The 20539-nt window shown below is 42.6% G+C and overlaps 1 protein-coding gene across 14 annotated transcripts in view; it reads right to left on the reverse strand.

The window, feature by feature from the left end:
* Positions 1-20539, reverse strand: part of TSPAN4 (tetraspanin 4) — a 395182-nt gene that overhangs the window by 324509 nt on the left and 50134 nt on the right. For 11 of the 14 annotated variants that reach the window (XM_015286696.4, XM_046942331.1, XM_046942328.1 and 8 more), the window contains one exon: positions 9906-9999. The exons of 1 other annotated variant lie outside the window; for it this stretch is intronic. The gene's annotated coding sequence lies outside the window, so the exon portion shown is untranslated. Of the gene's footprint in view, positions 1-6434; positions 6670-9905; positions 10000-13913; positions 14236-20539 lie in introns of those variants that run through there. 2 more of the 14 variants (XM_015286698.4, XM_046942330.1) reach the window with 2 other exon arrangements.

The following is a 20539-nucleotide window of genomic DNA, read 5'->3' on the forward strand; positions in this document are numbered from 1 at the left end:
GCTGAAGGGTTCCAAGAAGGTTACTGTTACAAAGCAATGAAATACTGGCTTTGACACAGGAAAAAATCCCCCTGAATACAAATGTGTTCCATACAGTGACAAAGAAGTTATGCTTACCTCAAAGGACACTAATATATCACAGCACCTCAGGAAAGGGAGGAAGGCAGAAAAGAGAGACAAAGCATAAACACAAAGAGAATAAGGCTACTGAACACTGTTTCATATAGATTCTTCTCCATCACAAAAGGAGATTTATACCTTTCCTTGGAAATTCAGCGTTTAGGAAAGTAGACTCAGAAGTACAACTCCAGCATAATATACCTCTTTCCCAGTCCCCAGGGAACTATGATACTGATTTACTGGTCAAAGAAACAGATGTGCCTTGGAGTTCTATAGGAGGCACTTTTGCCTTTCTGAAGTTAATCCAGCTCTAAGATAGATAAGCAAAAGGCCAACGCTAGTGGAAAAATACCACAGAAAGTATTTGTGTAGATAAATGAGCTTTCTAAAGGCAATGCTCCTGTCACAATGGAAAAATTGTCAGTCACTAAATAGAGAGATGGAGAATTAAAACAGAAGAAACTACAGCACACAACCTGTTTCCTGGGTACAAGGACGTCTCTGCTGGTTAGGGACAATGCTTTACTGAATACACCTAATAAGTTAAATGTAAAAGTGTACGCATTTCATAAGGGATCCATTTGAGCAAATGTTGACATGAACTTCTGTGCTAGTTGTCTGGACCACCACCAGAGCTGACAGAGAAAAAAGCACTTCCAGGGAAGAATGCATCTCATTTTAAAGCAGTTGTCTAAAAAGGGGTCAGATGAACTGCATCCCAAAACATCTATTTCTTTTTACTGACTGGAAGATGAGCCCATATAACTCAGTCAAACGTGGACAGCAAGTCTCTCGGTATTTAAAGCTAATGGTGGATTCACTTCTCTGAGTGTCAAACTCATTGCAGCACCTAACTTCAGACTCAAGTACAGACATGGGCTTTGCAGAAATGAATCCACTTTCTGTGCTGACTGGAAATTGTACTCCAGAGAAGGCCAAGTCCCGAGTTTCTGTATGATCTATGTTGCCAATTAAAATGAATCAAGATGTAGTCTTTACAGTTGCAGAGATGGCCTTTCAAATACACACGAAATGCAAATGAGAGCTATGCTATATTCCTGAGTCTGCAGATTAATACAAGCAGCACTTCAGTGACGCTCAAAAGCATGAAAAGAGCCATCACAAGAAAATTCTCAAGACAAGAGTTTTGCTTCTTCAAAATTCTCCCCTAAATTCACGTCAGCAGTACTGTCCCTCAGCTCTTAATCCCTGGTCCAAATGCAGCTTCCAGGTGTAAAGTGGAAGATAAGCCCCAGCTTCTGTTAAAATAACTTTTTTTTTTTTTAAATAGGTGAACAAGGCAAGGGAATCCTAAAATACAACTTAATGATATAGACTCGAAGTGTCCAAATCTATGCCCCAGTAAAAGAGCTCATATAGCTCTCATTGACCAGGGCTCCAGCTGAACGGCCTTGGATGTCCCTTTACTGCTGTCTTCTCAGGCTACACAGCACTTCTGGTTAGAAGCAGGTAGCAAAAGCAATCTGTGCAGCCCACAGTCCCTCTGTTTACTTGCAAGGGGTTCTCTGGCAAAAGCACAACCAGGACTGGGTCACCTTCACCAGGATACCAGCAGCCCATTACTGGTTACCACGTCATCCTCATGCTACTCAGTACAAGAAGCCTCCTGTGTGCACGCTAGCATCTTAGAAGCATAAGATACCTCCTTCACATAGAGACCAACTGTACTGTGCACACAGAAAGTAGAGCTCTCACCAGCCTATAGCATAAACTTTATGTTCCCTTCCTCTTGAAGGGCTGGGCACAGCTAGCATGACATCTCTATGGAGGCAGGAGTGTTTGTTAATGCAGCAGTCATTTATTCCTCTCTGGGCTGAAATTAGGGACCATTTTCATGTTCTGGAGTTGTACAGTGCTTACATATCATGAGTTGCTTGCTATTTAAAGCTTGTGAATGTTTCTGTGGTGCAAACAAATCAATCTTATTCAGACTAAATTGTAAACAGGAGGCTGCTTCCTCGCACATATTCAAAATTAAATATAGAGGGGGTTATGCTAATCTCTCAACTCAAAGTAATCCAGACACTGACCACCACCTTTGTCAAGGACAAATAGCTATGGGGACATTGCTTCATAACCCAGAAGCAGGTTTAATTATTAAAACTGAGAGATTACTCCTACTACTGAAAGTCAAGACTCCAGAAGCATGTGGAGTACAGGAGAAACTGTCCAATCTAAACTTCAATTTCAAATGCCTGTTACTTTCCCTGAATTTTTCCAAGCTTCCACAGAGGATTAAAAAAAATAAGCTGGTACAGACATCAGCTTTCACTCTCTGAATTCATATAAATTATGTAATTGTACTTTTAAAGGACTACAGCAAGTGACTAGAAGAGAACTGCACAACGAACTTTAACATTACATTTGATATAGTAGAAGAATACATTTAAAAGCAGCAGAGCATTTTTTTCTATCCCTAAAAGCATGAAGAAAGGAGCTAGAAGGGACTTGAATTGCACATTTGAAAAATTACTCAAGGACAACAGGATGTACGGCAAGTTATTTTAATGGCTGAGTTTATGACAAAGGATGCCCAGAGCACAAGGATGGCTGCCATCTTGAGAAGATGAATACATTTAGAGATCAGGTGCTTTCTTAGCATACGTATCAGATAAACTGTATGTGTAGGCTGGTAGAGCAATCTAGCAGGACAAGCACACAGGCAATTTCTAGAGACAAAAGCTTGTAATTGTCCAAGAATTTAATTATTATAAATAAAATTATGATCACAGAGGTTAAATGCTTGAAAGTATTTTGCCAAAGTCATTTAGACGTGGACCAAAACTCCGAGAGAATAAGAAGGAAAAAGCAATTCATGTTTTCATGCTGGGATTTTCATTAAAACCCTCAAGGTAGCTTATAACCATTAAAAATACATAATAAAAAGGCATAGGGCATCTACTTAATTTTAGGACAAACTGATGACTGACTAGCACCCTAAGAAACTCTCAACTGTAAGAACTTTAAACTCAGTTATACAGAATCATAGAATAGCTTGAGTAGCAAGGAATCTTTAAAGGCCATCTAGCTCAACTCCCCTGCAACGAACAAGGAAACCTACACTAGATCAGGTGCTCAGAGCCCCATCCAGCCTGACCTTGAATGGACAGGGCTTCCATCACCTCTCTAGACAACCTGTTCCAGAGCCTCATCACTCTTACTGCAAGAAAAAAAGTTCTTCCTCAGATCCTATCTAAATATCTTTTCTTATACTTTGAAGCCCCTTCCCCTTGACCCTGCTAAAGAGTCTGCCCCCTTCCTTCTTCCTTCCTTATCCCCTTCAGATGCTGCAAAGGCTGCTATCAGGTCTCCCCAGAGCCTTCTCCAGGTTGAACAGCCCCAGCTCTCTCAGCCTGTCCTCATAGTGGTGTTTCATCCCTTGGTTCATTTCTGTGGTCCTTCTCTGGACATGCTCCAACAGGTCCATGTCTCTCCTGTACTGAGAACTCCACATCTGGAAGCAGTACTCCACGTGAGGTGTCAGCAGCACAGAGTAGAAGGACAGGATCACCCCTCTCGCACTGCTGGGCATGATTCTTCTGATGCAGCCCAGGATACAGTTGGCTTTCTGGTCTGCAAGGGCACATTGCTGGCTCACATCCAGCTTGCCAACCACCAGTACCCCCAGGTCCTTTTCAGCAGGGCTGTGCTCCACCTGCGCATCCCCAGCTTGTACTAATAGCAAGGGTTGCAGGTTCACCTGGACCCGCTGCTCAAGTCTGTCTAGGCATCTCTGAATGGCATCCTGTCCCTCAGCTTAGTGTCATCTGCAACTTGCTGAGGGTGTGCTTGATCTCACTGCTGATGTCGTTGATGAAGATGCTAAAGAGCTCTGGTCCCAGCCCTGACCCTTGAGGGACACCACTTGTCAACCATCTCCATTCAGACATTGAGCCAATGACCACCATTCTCTAGGTACAATCTCACAACCAGTTTCAGGTAGGTCTCAGGGGCAAACAGCTGATCTGCACCGGTCACTTTGCACTACCACCTCTATAATGCCAACAGCTAAGCTGTTGTAACTGTAAAGTCAGAGAATGTGTCACCACAAGCATTTAGGAAAGCACAGTCTCTCAGCTGGTCCAAGAAAAGTGTCATTGCCACTATTTTAAAGGCAGATACAGGAAGCAATTGTGCAATTCACTCTCAGACGGGCACAGAAGCCTGCAGCACAGCCAGGTAACAAACCCTGACTTTGTACATGGCAGACTGTGCCTTGCTCACAACCACATCCTGCTGTTTTTCTATGCCAGATGAAGGGGAATGGCACTACACAGAACAGTGGGAAAAATCCCTCAAATCTTCATGATATACAAACCCTGGAGGAATGTGCATTATAGAAAGATTTAGTTTGCTGGCATGAAATCAAACGTATAAGCCAAAGATTATTCACAAAGATCAAGACAACCTTCAAAGAAGTCAGAAATCCAGGGGGAGGCGAAGTATTTCCAAGTAGTTTCACTTTCCTCACACAAGCCAGGGAAACTCAGAGAGGTCATAAATAATGGACTTTATTTTCATTCTTTGCATACACTCTTGCTGGTGCAGTGCCCAGTGTCATCCAGAAATGGAAGATGATAGCGAACCATTTTTGGATACTGAACGATACCTTAAAAGGGACCTTTTCTTGAAACAGGAGTGCTCAGATTCTGAAATTGAGATCCATTTAATTTACGGATTGCTTTACATAGTCTACAAGTAAAAGAGCACTTTCAAGAAAATTGGATTTCTGAACAATAAAAGACTCAAGTAAACTAACAAAGAAAGGCATTTCAAGATGCACTGGCAAGATGTAGCCTATTCAAATTAAGGTACCTACTTAAACATCAAAGTAACCATTGACAGAACTCCCCTAAAGTGGAAAGAGTCCCATTACTGATGCCTTCAAAGCAAGACCAGAAGATCCCTCTCACATATGTGATCTAGCTTAAATCACAGGTGACATTTAGATGCTGAAATTAGTGGTATTGAAAGCAGACCTTTCGCACACACTCATTGTGAACAGTACTTGTCACACTGTAAGTCAGAGATGATTAACTGAAATGAGAATGTGTACAGAAGCGCTGCTAAGAAGAAGTAGTCTACCTCATGAGAGCTTGGCTTGTTTACATTGACAGAACACAGCCTGATAAGGGACAGAATTGGTGCAAATAAACTCATATGGGGCGGGGGGGCTGAGGGAGGCAAGAGGAAGAAGCAAGAAAAAAAGAGCTGTTTAACCCACAGGGTGATGCTGGTGCAGCAGCGAGAAAAGATAACCATGAGCAGTTCTGTGCTAGAGATCAGAAAAATCCAAGTACGGAGCAGATGTTCTCTGCAGCAGCCTCCTGGTGGGAGAAGTGGAACACTAGAAGAAAGCAGGTAAGAGAGAATCTGAGTGTGATGAAAGGACTCCTGCCTCATGTTCATCTCCAGCAGCAGGGAGCCTTCCTTGGGACTGAGGATTAGAAAGTCAGGTTGTCTTTTCCAGCTCTAAGCTCATACATAGGGTCCAGTAACAGCAGCAAGAGGAAAACTAGGAACCCACTGATACAGGGGAGAGGGGGTAGACATGAAAGGACTTACTTTTTTTTATTATTCCTACAGAAGATTTGGGGTTTGCATTTTTTAACAGACACAAACAAGTCACCAGTTCTCCAGCAAGGCAGGAGAACACACAACAGCGTCAACACATATCAAGAAGAAATGACTTAGGATGCAGTGCTGAGTAGCTTGAACACTCACATAGGACATGAGCAGCTCCCCATTCTTACTTCACGGATATTCTGTAGCAACAATCATTCAGCTCTCATTAATAAAAGGAGGGGAAGCCTTCAACAGCTGAAGAACCAGCATCAAAGCCCAGGAGATTGAAGGAAATCAAGTAGCAGCGCTCTGCACTGACCTGACAGCACTGACTGCAAGGTTGTCAATCTCAAATGACTTGCACTTCTTACAGATCAGATCTATGGGCCTCAGATTCAGCAACCCCTCATGCTCCACATGAAAATAAGTAATCACATTAGAAGCTAATGCTGAAGTCATATACTACTAAGAAAGGTGCTAGCTTCTCTAAATCAGAAACCACTTAACAATGAAGCTACCAAAATACACATACTAAGACATGGGAGAGCTCGAATCCCCTTCTCTACTGCATCCCTATACCTACCATTAGTGCTTTAGCAACATCTAAACAACCTGCATCTTGCAACAGTAGGAGCTACGAGAGTGAACTATCACCAAGCCACATCTTTTCTTGGACATACACTAAGTCTTAACAGAGGTAACCAGAAAAAAAAAAAAAAACAACATACACGGAGGAAGAAAACTCAGCAGAAGTCATAAGCATTCCATAACCGCCTTGCTGTCTCAGAGGCCCCCGCTCTCTGCTTCTGCACACAAAGCTTCCCTCTCTGGAAAACCCAAAGTGACTCTTGTGTACTCAGAACTGTAACGCGAAAATGAAATCGGGTGCTGATGATCTCAAAACCGATTTAATGAAGCCACTGCAATTCCACCCTTCCTTCCTCCCAACTCCACCCTCTCCTCTGAGAAAGACATTTGTTTGGGTTAATAAGGAGGAGGAAAAAAGGCAAGCTAAAAATAGTTCTTTTTGCCTTAAAGTTAAAGCTATGAATAAACAGCCTGAAACGGGAATGCAACTAATCCACCCTCCAAGTTTCTACGCTGCTGTCTTGTTCAGTTCTTCCAGACACCTTCATAAGGATCAATTACAGAGTTATTTCTGTAGAACAGCCCACTTGCTTGCATTTTCTAAGGTAGCTGGCTCTGGAGTGAAGAGAAACAGCTTATGAGACTGAATGAACCACATATATAACAAAAGATTTTTAACTACCAGCATATTTTAGGATGCAAGGACACTGCTAGGAGTCAGAGTCGAAGAGAAAATTAAGGAAAAGTGAATGATGAAAAAATTCCTGGTGTTTCCTTTTATTGCAGAACAGAAATTACATTATCTCCTAAAATCCACCTTCCCATTAAAAAGCACTCACACTGTTATCCCTGCCTTAGACCCAAGTCACATCTCTCCCCTACAGTAATAACTGTCAACACTGGAAGAGCATGTGATCAGCCATCCTTTTCACCCTGGGCTGGGAGCCAAAGCACGGCTAGTGTGCATCTTCACAGCACAGAAGATTTCCTTATTCTGTTCCATACACCACATCATTAGCAAGTAAGCAGATCATGCCCCAAGGAGCATCCTTGCAACCTCAACGTGTAAGCTCCAACTTGATTTTACACCCCATTCCTTCTCACACTTGATCACCAGTAAGATTCAGGTAACGCCATAAGAGTCGTGTGTTCCATTCCAGACTGTAGGCTCTTGGCAGCGCTGCCTTTCATTTCCCTATTCCCAGTTTCCCCATAGAATGAAGCATCACAGCACGCTGCCATAGATACTGCTATTGTATCTGATATGAGCTGCATTAAAAAACAAAAAAACTAAAATGAAAAACAAAAAGAAACCACCAAAAAACCAAACATCTCTGGAAGGAGAAAGGAAATGGCTTGCTTTCATCTCAGAGTTCAGAGGGAATGTTTTATAGCTGTCAATCCTATCAAGATCCTACTCATTGACCCACCAGGGATAGCATCTATTTTGAGGTAGGCTGTGCAGCTATGAAATAATCAGTGTCCAAAAAGAGTGGTGACATTTGGAAAGCCAAGGTGAAAGTCTTTCCCACAAACCCAATGTGAAGCCAACACATGATAGCCAGACCAGCAGAGTTAAGCAGACATGATGACACAAGGCAAAGCATTCCAATATAGCCACGTGAACATGACCCCGAGAGCTGTTTGCATCCTCTGGCGTCCCAGGTTGAAGCGAGTATTCTTACAGGGGGAGGTGAGATACATTTGGTGCTCAGAGGGGGACAGTGGATGTCAGGATGCCATATTGACACCTCAGCATCACCAGCGTGGTGTGCTGCCTCCCCTTCACTTCCCATCCATATGGGGTCCTCTTCCTTCATTACGAAAAGGAAAAAAGGGAAACAATCACATGCAGCCTCAGTGATGAGATTGTGCTTCTTTTAGCAGAAGTTCATTTGCAGATTTACTAGACAGCCTCAAAGGAGAACACATAAATTGAGCTTCCCACAGCCTTTCAATTTCTTGCAATTAAAGCACTTATTTCTGCACTGTGTTAAATCAGAAGGAAAAAGGAGCCAAGCTAACCACCTCATACAATATCTGAGTTCCGTATCACACCAGCACTAACTCCATTGCTCTTGCTCACCGAATAAGTAGAGGAACTCGAAGAGCTGACTTTTGATCACAACGATCAGGAAAAACAGCGCTAATCAAGGTACACCATGGCCTTGATCAATATTCCTAATACATTAAATATGCATCTTAGAGGACATTTGCAGCACTAGAAGCAGTCTTCCAGTTGAGCAGCTGCATTTCCTTTGACTCTGCTTAATTTCCAACTACTTTTGATTAAAACGATTACTTTCGCTCAATATTCCATTTCTGATAATTATTCTTCACTATATACACTACAGACTGGCTCCGTCCTTCCAAAGGAACAAAAGCTCACTAGAAATTGCATTTCTCCAGTTGCTACATCTTATGTAATTTACGCGCCAGCAGTATTTACAGAGGTTAGCAATACACATTGTGTTCAGTTCTCTTTCCTATATTTTTTCCGAGATCGTGGGGCCTTTCCTTTTAAAATGTTGTTTCCTCCTGCTGTTGTCATTATTTCTCAGGAAAACCAGTTCTCTGAGCACAAGTACTTCCCTTTTACCCAATCTACGCCACCTCGATACTCAGCAGTATTTAATTGCACAAACGTCCTAAGCTCCCTCAAGCGCTTACCACTTGTTGTGTTCATTGAGTCCTCACGTTTTCCTCAGAACAAACATTCGTACAGGCCTAGATTTACTCTTGCCCTTCTATGCGTGCAGATGGATTCCCCATATAGGGTACAAAACCAGAGATGGCTTTGCAAACAATCGTTGTGTCTTCTTAAGCAGCGCAAAGTATCAAAAGAAATCACCTGCGTCTGCTCTACTGAGTTACTGACAGATGGGAATTATTGACAAAAGAATCACGAATTACGTGGACGTTCAGAGATCACTGGTAGGACTAAGGAAGCGTTTTCTTCACAATGTTTTGTTTAGGTCAAAGTTAAAAAAAATTTTTACTCCGTTACTTTTTATATTTGGTATCCAAACAGCACTGAATCAGCCAACCCTCTTACAGCCCTGAAAAAAAAATCCAGCCTCTCATTTTTCGTCATCTCAGTGACGAGTTCCCTCGTCACTGCCTATGACTATCAGCGTATGACGTGTTTGCTTCTGGCACTTGGAACTAGCAGAGTAGTTCAATTTCCATTGGCTGAGCAACGATTTTCTCTCCCTTCACTTCAAGAAGTTATTCCTTCAGAAGCTGTTTGTAGGTACAGAATATTTTATCCAACTCTCATATCGGTCAGTGGATGAGTAATCAGAACAACCAAAGTACGTGGTCATGTCATCCCCGTACCCCAAGCCGCGCTGCAAGGTGTGCAGGTAGCCATGAAAGGTGAGTTTTCAGCACTGAGAATTCAGTCTGAGGAGGACTAGTGTTATATATCCATTTGGCCTGGAATTGGTAAATCAATTTGGTTTGTTTTTTTTTTTGTGTGTGTGTGTGTGTGTGTGTGTGTGTGTGTGGTAGTAAAGTGAATGAACAAATTTTAGAGAATAAGATTATTTTCACAGATTATAGTTCATAAATCTTCACTAGGGAAAATATGGTATATAGGAGAAACTCACTGCGACTGGTGGTTTTACAGATGATACACGCGGTGCAATTGGAAGCAGCGTTTGATCTCCCACAGCAATAATGGCCAGCCCCTCAACGATGCCTCTGCAAGAGACAAAACAATACGTTTATGAGTAAAACAGGCATGCAGCGATGAGAAGTCGCATCAGGAGCGCTTTTCAATCCAGGATTACAGCTGCCTATTCACGATGCCCTTCCCCTCCCCTGCATACTTCCTCACACACTCTTCAGCCTCAGTCAAGTCTATCAGTAAAATGAAACTCAAGTCACCAAATACTGAACGACTTATTGGAGATCTCTTCAAGGTTTAAAACTTTGACAAAGCATTTGCCCTAATTGATGGGAGTGACTTATGTTGTAAATGACCACAAATGAAAGGCATCTCCCAAACGGGAGTAGTAAAATTCCCCAAAATTATGCTGCACGGGAAAGAACACCACCACCACACAGGGTTATAGCTATACTCAAATGCTTAGTGACATTCAAATACATCAATGGTTCAGTGCCACCTCTGAAAGTAGGTAGTAAGGACTGTAGCATAGACAGATCTCTTAAAAACAAGTCTTTCCTCATCCACTGCAGCTTTATCACAGTTACAGCAGATGATGAATTACACTCCTGTTTTGTGCCACAGGAATTCTGATGTATATTAAATGTTAAGTTTGGAACCAGAGAGATTTTTTAGCTAAGAACAATGCAGCTAGCACCCCTGTAACCTACTTAAGGTTAAGACCCAGCTCCTATAAACACACTGACATCCCTCCTGACAACAAAGACTGCGATTTCCCCCCCCCCCCCCCCCCCATATTTCAAAGACATTTGGTCTGTAGACCAACTGTGGCTGGCATGCTAGTGTGACTCGTGAAACTAAATAAAACAGAGAATCCTACATCTCACTACCTCAGGTGCTGAATGCCACTATCTTCCTCATGTTCTAGAAATGCAGCATAACAGAAAGCAAGCTATATCTCTGGTATGTGCAGGAACACTGCTGTCTGACATTTCACTGCCACATAAATCAAGCAGTCCCCAAAGGAGCATCAGCAATGCATTCCCTGGATGCTGCCTTATTTTGGTTTGAGTTTTTGTTGTTTTGTTTTCCCTCTCCAATCTCCCTGCCTTCTCCCTCCTAAGAAAAAAAGAAAAACAACCCATAAAGAATGAAGGAAGTGGATATCAAGTGTTTCTTCAGGAAAGCTGCCTGACAATTTTTAGATTACAAATATTTTTTTAAACTTGACAAATACCAGAAGTAACATCACCTTATATGGCAAAAGACAGCTGAAAGCTAAATCCTTATAAGCCAGAGTGACTCATAACAGCAAAGATTCTTCCTAGAAAAACAAATCCAATCATCAAGAGAGAGCAAGTTAGAAGCTGAAGTAATAAGGATACCAACGAATCCCTCTTTCCCCATTACTACAGTGGGCTGGTGTTGACTGATTCAACAGGCACGCCTGGCTACTGTGAATGAGAAAACAAGCTAGACAGGCTACTGACCTGGCCCAGTCTGATCATTCATTAAAATCCCTTGTGCATATGCTACACTAAGATCACAAGCACAGGTGTACAAGATCACATCTTGCCCCCATCTTTTCACTCAATAGGAATGCAGAATTACAGCATGTCTCAGAAGCTGTATCTATATTACTGTCACACGTGCTTTCAAGACTGTCCACGACCAGCTCTAGAGTTAAGGCAGAGAAGGTGCAGAAGCACAGACACACGGCAGTATCCAGTAAGCCCATGTGGTCACGTAAAACCCAGTACCACCATACCTTCATCATGCCTGTTAAATGTCAGTGGAAACTAGGTCATGTAAGAGTACTCAGCCTCTAACCCTGCCTCCTCAAAGAGGTTGCTGATGCCATCAGAAGTGGTACAGTAACACTAATCACAGAAGTTGTCTCAGTATGTTCCATGTAAATCTACTCCTCCAATCTAGAAGACATTCCAAACCTTCCTCTGAAAGCACCCGTTACTGCACACGCAGCCCTTGACCTACCCAAGGCATGAGCCCAGGTGGCTGTAGTTTCAGCAGAGGCCTCAGCACCACAAGCAGAGAGACCAGTGCTCCATTTCCCTCTCAGCCAGCAACCCAGTGTACATATGCTTTCAGGCAAGACATTTTGTCTGCCTTATCATTCTCAGGTCGATTTCTTTTTTTTTTTTTTTTTCTCCTCCAGGGATAATCCAGGGATCATCTTTTACATGTTTATTTATTACGCGTTGCTGAGCACAACAGGGCCTCAAAGCATTACACAAATAATAACAAGAATGTCAGCTGCAGTATAACTCCAATTAGTACAACACTGTTCCCCTCCCAAGCCAGCTACACCAGACATCCTGCTCCAGAAACCAGAGGCACATGTTTAATCTCTCTGTCCCGGCCTTTGTTAAATGCTTCCTGGCAGTCTGATGTGCACCATGCAACCTGCAGCCCATCTAAAGGGAAAAGCCTGATAACTCCCAAGTGTTCAGGAGATTTCTTCAGGCTCAATTCACAGGTTCTTAAGTGAGGAAATTACAGCTTTGCAGGAAAGGCCGAATCAAGTCCTAATGCTCAAATTCAAACTGTCTGATTAAAGACCTGCCACAGACAGCTCAGCTTTCTAAGATCTTGGACACCCTCAGCTAGGCAAGAGCCCTGTTGCTCTCCAGTTTTCCTACTTTGAAACGCCCTTACAATTTTGTGCTCTTCCCTGGGCATTGCTCTGAGTTACTGCCAGACACACAGATGTCCAGATGACTCTCTTATGACTCAAGGAGGACTGTTTTCTGATGGTTGTGTTTCTAGAAACTAGGTTTCTTGGCTGACGTGCAGAGATGTAGAACATCTTCTGGTTGATTCTCTACTGCTGTCCAGAGTTTACTGCTACTTACTGGACCGTTCAAAGACAAAGAGTGAACCTGGCAGTTTGGAGAAGCTAAGTACACAACATGTTAACATTACTTCAGTTTGCATTTTTCTGATCCTAATCAGAAAATTCTACCATGCCACCACTTACACTGTCTCTCTACATCCCAAGGGAAGACCCATAATCTGGCAAGTTGTCCAGCTGCTCCCACTGGAGCAGCAGTTGCGAGAAACAGAACCATTACCAATGCAGACAGCACTGATGGCCCTAGAAAGGAGTAGAAGTTTTGCTACGTGGCTCTTCCCAGGGGGGTATTACACACTGACTTTTTTTTCCTGCCATAGATGACCACAGCTAGATATTGCCAGGAAGAACAAGGAAGGGAAATTCCTGATTTGTGTCACAAAGGTACGCAGGACATACACATGCAAAGCAACACAGCTTCCATGTCCTGAAGGGAACACGCACAAACATCTCATGCCGCACAGATGAGGGCAGCAACTTCAACCAGTGGTAAGAGGCAGTTTCCAGTCTCTGCCCTTTCTACTACTGCAGCTATACTGGGCCATTTACAGCCTGTACTCCCGCATCAGCAGTACTCATAACACAAAGAAACAAGCAAACAAACAGCTACTCTGTGAAGTCCTACTACACACCAGAGGCTATGAGAAATATCTTTCAAAGCAGATATGAACACCACTTGCTTTTTGTTCAAGAGAGAATTACCAGAAATAAGCGTTGGCAAGTTTTACCTCTTCACTACTAACTACTGCAAATATTTGCATTTTTTGCCCACACACTCCCTTCCTCAAACAAAAGCTTCACTTGGCACCTTGCTATCATTCTGTTTGGAATCTCCTCCTTCAATTCCTTTTGCTTGAAGCAAGGCATCTCCTCAGCTGACAAAAGACCTCAGTTTGCATCCTTCCCCCATACTCATGCCCACCACCGTGTACACAAAAATGAGCAAAGCTAACAGATAAGCACTGGTATCTGCTCAAGTTTCAACATGTAAATTAACTCTCCTAAAAACCCCCTATCTGTTGGGTAGTTTGCTTTGTTTTAACCTATAGAGAGATTACATTTTACATATATAAAAATATATAACTATATATTAAAAAATTAAATACTGATACTCACTTCAGCCTCACAGCAGGTTGAGAACAAGAGCTGAAAGCCAGCCACAGGAAGCTAAGGAAAGCCTGGAAGCTTCTAAGGAGGCTCTTTACATCAGCATTAACCTTGACAATTGTATTCCTACATCTGCTTCTCTCATTACCAAGGGCCCTGCATTGATTTTGTTCTTTGGAGTTGCTCTTCACATGGTCCATAATATCTGCCTATAACATACTTGCATCTCAGTTTCCTCGAGTAAACACTACATTCGATAAAGCTCCAGCTCACAGCTACATCCCCTACGCCAAGAGACAGCACAGAGCTGCAAATATTACTGATGGACTGTGATCCTGTACTCTTTTGAGATCTATGTACACAACTAAACAAATTTCTTCTCTGTCCAAGATTAAAGCCCCAGGGGATATTCTTCTTTCACCTTTGCTTTACCCAACAACAGTTACAGAAACTAGTAAATAGACAAGAGTTCCTGTTTATTCAGAAGCAGCTGACTCAGAGTACAGATACACGGCTGGCCAACTGCAAGATGTTTTACCTCTTTCTACTCTCTTGTATGCCTTACCGTAACACTAGATGGATGCTTTCCAACACTGTATTAAGCAACATAACCACATGTCACACATTTAATCTCTTAGCAGCATTCCCAGATAGAATTACATGGCCCGGAATATTCAATTGAGAAGGTTTTGTTAAGTATTTTCTTTCTGCGTTTGTATCAGCAAAGGCATCTGTGCTCATTGCTTAGCACTGAAAGCAGCAAGATCATTGATCCTTCTTTTCTGTTCCCCTGTCTCAGTCTGACCCATGAGAAAGTTCCCTCTTCTCCTGGGGAGACTTCCTAAGTATAGAGCAGAAAGATGAGGCTTTCTTGCATGCATTGGGCACTGTAGATGGAGTCAGCATTGAACAATCCATCCCATGGGGAGGATGTGACTGTCCCCGTGCAGCTCGAGAAGGCAACCATATCTTTAAGTAGGCAAACATACATGGAAGGCAAAAGGGTAGCAGATTCTTCAATATCTTTGTATTGAGTCTAACTTCAAGAAACTTAAAGCTACCTGCGCTGTTATAATTACGTAAAATAAGTTGCTCTGGGACCGGAAATTGTTAACGAGCGTAAAAGTAATCATGAAATCCAACGTGTTGTGCTAGATCATTTATTGAGGCTCCCAGACACGGCTATTATTCTCTCCTCCCTAGGCTTGCACAAGTATGGCTATGGAGCTGTGAGCACCCAGAGGGAACAGCACCAAACCAAAAGGGCTGCTTGTGACACAAAGCCACCCAGCCTCAGCCACCACAGGGCATGTTATGACCCACATGAGCAGCAGCTGTCCTTCTGTGCTGACTGTTCATTCATAATTCAGGCATTATTATAACATACACTAATAATAAATAGCTTCAGTGATACTAAACATACCCAAGCAATTAAAAGCCCGAAATACAAAACCTTGGCTAAGATCAACAATTTAAAACCTGGTTTTTGTTTCTACTAGAATTGGAGTACTGGTGGTTTGGTTGTTTTTACAACTTTCACTTCATGCCAAGCTGCTCTTGGAAGAGAATTGAAACCAAGTAAAAATTTGCAAAAATTTCACTTTAACCAACTTTACTGCCTGAACTACCCCACCCTTGATAGCTCAGCAGGAGAAGAAAGTTCATCCAACCAGATTTCACACGTCCAATTGTATTTAAAATAGTACCCTCTATGGTGAAAGAAAGCAAGGACACGTGGCTGACTCTCTCACCCTGGCACAGCATCTCACACTCCTTGACTTTATTTTTCTTCAGTCCCCCTATGGCCCAAGCTATACAGCATTTTCAACTCCCAGTCCATCTCATAACATAAGAAGTTGATCATGGAACAACTGAAAATCCTGAATGACAAGTACTGTCCCTACACCTGCAGAATAGGCTGTTGCTTTCACCAGTTGTCCTGATATTGTGGTAAACTCTTTTTCCAGACTATTAAGCTATTGATTTCCTGTGGTTCAAGCACTTATTTTTCCTTTAAAGCCCTAGCCAAACCTACACTGGTTCATAGTTTTTAATTCAAGTGCTATTAAATAGAGAAAATTTAAGTCTTAATTTGACTTGCTTTTATTTCAACTTCACCATTAAGCAGGTTTCTTTTCAGATAATGTATTTAATTTCATATGTACTCACACACAAACAGAGACATAGCACTGTTTAAATGCATCCATTTCAACGCACGCTCTGTCATCTTAAAACTGTTCCAGGGCTTCAGAAACACAGGATGTTTTTTTAAAAACATGACAGGCGTTTAGCTTCTAAAACACACCAGACAGAGCCAACTGTCTCTCACTTGTCTTTAACTAGATATCACAGGTATTTCCAAAGGAGGTATTCCAGTTCCTCGAGAGCTGATACCTCTCTTCTCGTATCGCAGTATTCCATACACTTGTCCCTGCCATCCTTATGAGGAGGAGGAGGGCTATCCACCCCACACTGTAGAGAGTATGGACCCAGGACACTAACAGGAACGAACACCAGCAACAGCAGGATGCTTCCCACTGCCCAGGCAAAGAACAAGGTACAGGAATGCTCTGAGCAAGGCTAACACAGCACTGCCAGAGCAAACTGACAGCCTGTTAGCTAAGGGTCCTGAGTTACGCCATGCCCTCTCAGCAGCCCAGTTAGCATCGCAGCATAACACTGAGTCTCACCAACACATCAAGCTGCCCTGGGATAAACCACAACACATCATAAAGGGAGGCAGAAGTGACCTTTCCAAGCAGCCTGCTGCAGAGCTGAACTGAGCCCTCCCACAATGCTCCTGCATACCCCCAGCTCAAGGGGGAGCAGCAGTCAGGTAAATGCCATCCCACAATCACACCCTGACCAAATCTTCAGCAGTACCCACGAAGGAGTAAGGAAGACAGAAAAAGAAGCCAACGTAGGTACAGGAACGATGGCAACAGCAGCAGTTCATATGTCATTTAATTCCCCAACCCAATCAATCAAGCGAAGCACTTAAGGACACAGCACTTAAGTTGCTTATTGCTTAGATTTCTGCAAAGTATTTATTTTTCTTTCCCTTTCTCCTCTTTTTGTACTTAAAAAAAAAAACCCAATAAAAAAAGCTGGTGGCTGAGAATGACTGCTATCTTCACGTATCCACAGCAACAAAACTAAGACACATTTTGCTCCCACAGAAACCTCCACAGCGATGAACTACAACACAGAATTTTTACCACAGCGTTTCCAGGCAGGAAAAAACACCCATCCTATCCTTGTCCTTTGTGGTAACTTCACAGAGCTGCAACAAAACATCCCCAGTTTGAAGGCGGGTTTAGATATCTTTTGCTCTCCTAAACCAATCATCCAAACCACACAAACCAAATAAAAGTTTTCCATTTCATGTTGTAGCAATTCCCTTTGCTCTGATCCTCCACCTGGAGGCAGAGAAAGCAGATCTGGCCAGGCGCCCCTGCGCTGGCGGTACAACACAGCAACAGCTATGGGCACATCAGCCAGCTATTACCAAGTAACACACTCTTGCTGGACCAGCATCAAAACTCAGTGCAGCTATGGCAGGAACTCAGCAAACGAAGAGCTGTTGCGCAGTAACTTAAAAGCACTGATATTTGGCAAATGGAGTCGGCGCTGAACATGAATGTGTCAGCAGGTAAAGCAGAGCAGAACTCAAATCTGTATGGATAGGACAGGAGCACTCACACCCTCCAGAGCTCTTCATCTCAACAAGTGCTTCATGAAGCTGTTTCCTGCCAGCCTTACTGCTGGAATTCCCTGGATGATCTCAGGCCTGAGTCCCTTTCTGGAGGATGAGCATTCATATCCAGCTTGGTTGTAGCAAAATCCCATTAGACATGCACATTACCTCCTCTTGTCATGGTGCACTTCCAGGACTACACAACCTGCTGCCCTACCCTTCTCAACACCTGCAAAAATTTAGTCACCACTCTCAAGCATACAGTCCCACTGACAAGAGACTCAATACAATGAAAGCTTATTTGAGGTCTATACAGAAGTCAAGCTCACCTTTCAGGCATGATTAATTTCCAAAGCATATTTGTTTGCAAAGCTTAGAAAGCATCTAAGGCAGTAGCTAGATGCTAGGTAGCTAAAATAAAGATGCTAAAGTTATACACTGTGCTGCAGCATCACTGGTGCCTCAACAATCTACCATCTGGAGGATGAACTGCTTTAATGCGATTGCTAGCACCACTGAGCCCTGCAAATACCAAATGCATATCTTGAAGAGTCAAGATAGTCTTCTATATTTGTTTTAAGTACTACCACAGAAACAAAGATTGACTTAAAACACTGCAAGTCAACTTGAACTTTATACTCAGTTAAGAGACCCCAAATGGCTTAGAAATCAGCATCATCTTACTTAATGATTTTTGAAAGTTTTGTGCCAGGTCAGTTACAGTAACATCTCACTGCACTGTATTAGCTAAATCAACCTGAAAACAGATGCAGTTCTTTACCTTCCCCTCCTGATTTCTGTTACACAGGCAAGTCAGTATCAACAGGACCCAGTCCTTACTTCTCTGCACCTCAGTACTCACATACAATGGAGACGGTACTTGATGTAATTGCTCCACCATGGGACCAAAATCTGCCTTTTGATAGATACTGGCAGAGATTATTTCTATTGTTTATTATATCCAACTATGGAAAATTCTGGTTTTGCTTGTGCCGCACCAGGCAGTACACCATACAAATAATTACTGCTTGTACTTGAGAACAGGGGAAAACAGAAACACGTACATGTAAAGAGCAAGACAGTGACAAGATAATTCTCAAATCTTTGAGACAGACATTGAGTGCAGAAAAAAAAACCCAAGAAAATCCACATTTAAAGCATTTCATTTCAGTTTTCCTTCTGTCTTGGGGTTTGCCACAATTACACATGACTTGGTCAAGTAGACTAAATGCTACAAGTGGAGATTAAACTGCAGGGATAACAACTGCTCACTGACCACTGGTATTTTAACAGCCCTAAAGCTAACCAACGTGTTCTTGTTAGAATCATACCAGGCCCACAAATTAATAACAATCATAAAGTCCTTCCATAATTCCCTCCAGCAGTCTCTGCCAATTGCTTTCACTCTTCTGACTTTATATTATTCCAGCACAGTCTAAGACAGCTCTCTAGTTTGAGATTCATACATATTCATAATCATTTTGACCAATTGGTGCCGTACTCTTGCTGATGCCCATCCGTTACAACTAACATGTATTGCTCTAATGAAAACAAAAGGCCTCAACATTAAGCATTTTATGAGGTGCTGTACAGAAGCTAGACGAAGTCAAGACACTCAGCACACACTCCACTGAATCAAAAACAAGTGCCAAACACACAGACCACAGAGGACAATACTGAATACCTCAAGTAATACATTTCATGCGTCATATAATACACATTGCTTTCTTGACACAAGCATAAAGGAAAAGACGGGCTTTGCTGCTGCCAGCAGTTGAAGCACAATAAAACACTGTTTTCTTCCCCCTCACCCAGAATCCAAGCAGGTTCATTACGAAAAAGCCTGTTCACAGAACACTGTAAGCACCACCAATGCACCGGGGCTGTCTGAAGGCCCTGAATGAGTTGGTCCCTGCCCTGAGCAGATGGTCAGCCAAAGCATGTATTTAATCTTCAGCTATGAGAAACGCTGCTGTTGCTACCTGTGGTGAGATTATAACTCAGAAATATGCTGTGGCTGTGTCAAAACTTTGTATCACTTAAGATATAAGCAAACTCCTGCTATGAAGATAACATCCTCTTGCTTCTGGTCTGCTTTAACATTATACAGCCTGCAGGAGATGAGGCAGGGGGACAATACCTCACAGCAGGTTGAGAACAAGAGCCGAAAGTCAGCCACGGGAAGCTGAGGAAAGTCTGGCTGAAAGAAAGTAGTTCCTCATTATGAACAGGCCGTGAAGTATAAGTTGCTAAAAGTTGCTTAAGAAACAAATCCAAACTTGGAAATACAAGTTGTTTCTCATCTCTGTTCCATGCCATAATATTCCCAGCACTCACTAAGCCAGGTGCACAATTTCATCTCTAGTCAACACGAATCCAGTCGGCGGTTCCACACTAGTTCTTTTCTATACCTCAGTCTGTCAATGTAAGTTACTTTTATCAACCACTACCTATTCCCAGTTTCCTCTACTTCCCTGCAAATATGATTAAGAAACCTGCAATTGCATTTCAGTTTCTGATACATGAAACTGGTAATATATTTTCCAAGACCTGAATATATACATAGCTGTGCCCCCCCTGCACTGCGTGCTTGGAGGAGAATGTAAATATTGGTGAAATTAAGGAGCAGAATTGAGGGAAGAGAGACTCAAAGTGGAAGTCATTCTCCTTCCATCAAAGAAAGCACTTTGCTCTGGAGATTCGCCTCCCTAATCCAGACTACTAACAGAGCAACCAGGGGCCTTGAGCATCCCCTCAGCCCTGCACAGCCCTACCATGCCCACTAGGATACAGGTTCTCAAGTAGGGTTGAAATGCATGGACTTCCCTCCAGTTCCATGAAGCCAGGCCCATTTACAATGACTAATGATCTGGCTCAAGATATCCAAGGAAAGTAACACATTCATTAGCTATCCTAAACCGCAGGACATTACAGTAAA

Source organism: Gallus gallus, chromosome 5 (assembly GCF_016699485.2).
Source record: "Gallus gallus isolate bGalGal1 chromosome 5, bGalGal1.mat.broiler.GRCg7b, whole genome shotgun sequence".
Taxonomy (NCBI): Eukaryota; Metazoa; Chordata; class Aves; order Galliformes; family Phasianidae; genus Gallus; species Gallus gallus.